The sequence below is a fragment of the Sciurus vulgaris genome, assembly GCF_902686455.1.
Source record: "Sciurus vulgaris genome assembly, chromosome: 11".
NCBI classification, from domain to species: Eukaryota; Metazoa; Chordata; class Mammalia; order Rodentia; family Sciuridae; genus Sciurus; species Sciurus vulgaris.
This window is the reverse complement of record NC_136472.1, coordinates 21,484,837-21,486,381: the sequence shown is the minus strand read 5'-3', so window position 1 is coordinate 21,486,381 and position 1,545 is coordinate 21,484,837. Positions and strand designations below refer to the sequence as shown.

Here is a 1,545-nt window from a genome sequence, read left to right as displayed (position 1 = left end):
CATCAACTTTGAAAATACTACATATTATATCATCTTCTCTAGTCACATGATTGTATTTACTAGTTTACAGTGAGGAGAAAAACTTTATTTTAAAAGTATAGCATTGGTGATTAGTAAGCACAAATGTCATAATTCTGAGGAAACAAGTTCATTAAAGAGGAATTACATTATTTATTTGTAAATTAGGGAAAGATTTTAATTAGTTTCAAATTAGGTATTACAAAGTTAGTAATATAAGGCATTAATATTTGCTACATTAATTGTCTCACAATGCTAACAATTTGGGAAGAAATTTTCTCAGTGCCTCTGTAACATCTTTGTTGCATAGACTGTATATCACTGGATTGAACATTGGGGTCAAAATGGTGTAGAAAAGAGACAACATCTTTTCTGTTCCTTCATACTGATTGGATTTGGTGTTTAAATAGGAAATACTGGCTGACCCATAGAATAAAAATACAACAATCAGGTGGGAAGAACAAGTGGAAAAGGCTTTGGTCCTTCCAGGGTTTGATGGCAGCTTCAGGATGGTTGAGATAATTCTGCTGTAGGACCCAAGGATCAACATAAAGGGAACAGTGACAAATAGCACAGCGAATACATAGACCACCATCTCATTCACAGAGATGTCCCCGCAGGCCAGTTTGAGCATTGGGAATGTCACAGAAGAAGTGGTTGATTTGGTTGGATTCACAGAAGGGCAGAGAGAAAATCTGGCAGGTTTGCCCTACCTGGACAGGCATTCCAATGACCCAGGAACCAACTCCCAGCCGGACACAGACCTCATGGCTCATGACTAGAGGGTAGTGCAGAGGGTTACAAATGGCTACATAGTGGTCATAGGCCATCACTGCCAGAAGGAAACATTCTGTGGCTCCCAGTATGAGGAAAAAGCACATTTGTGCAGCACAAGCCAAAATAGAAATACTTCCCTTCTGGGTCCAGAGATCCACAAGCATTCTGGGAAGAGTAACAGACACATAACGGATTTCCAGGAAAGAAAATTACTGATAAAAAAGTACATGGGGTCTGCAGAGTGGACTCTGCCCTCATGATTAGAATGATGATACCATTCCCCAGCAGGATAACCAGATAGATGACTGAGAATGTTCCAAAGAGAAACCAGTGCAATCTGGGAATCTCAGAAAATCCCAAGAGAACAAATTCCACTACTGAAGTGAGATTAGTTTCTGTGATTTTCACATTTTCTTTCTGTGGATTTACAGTTCTTGACTGCATTTTCTTCATTGTGAATTGGCTTAGTATGTGAGTTTTGATCTTTCTAATTTCTTAGTTTCATTCTGAAGCTTACATCCTGTTCTTCGGGGAAATTTGATGTGAAATGAAGAGTAATGAACACATCTAATAAAAATAAAAAGTAATGTGATTAATAAAATGTTTTTAAATATGAGCTGTTTATTTTAGATCGACTTTCTGATAAGAGCACACAATAAGATCCATAGAGACGTAGGTTTTGATTAAATTATAATAACAGAAAAGATAATGCACATTAGTTTTGTGTTCCAGTCAAACTGTACAATTCTT

The 1,545-nt window shown here is 37.2% G+C and overlaps 1 pseudogene across 1 annotated transcript; it reads right to left on the bottom strand.

Annotated features, from left to right (window-relative positions):
- Nucleotides 1-265: 265 nt before the first annotated feature.
- Nucleotides 266-1,239, bottom strand: LOC306638901 (olfactory receptor 10AG1-like; annotated as a pseudogene). Its single transcript has one exon. The product of its transcript is annotated as an olfactory receptor 10AG1-like (transcript).
- Between the last annotated feature and the right edge of the window lie 306 nt (nt 1,240-1,545).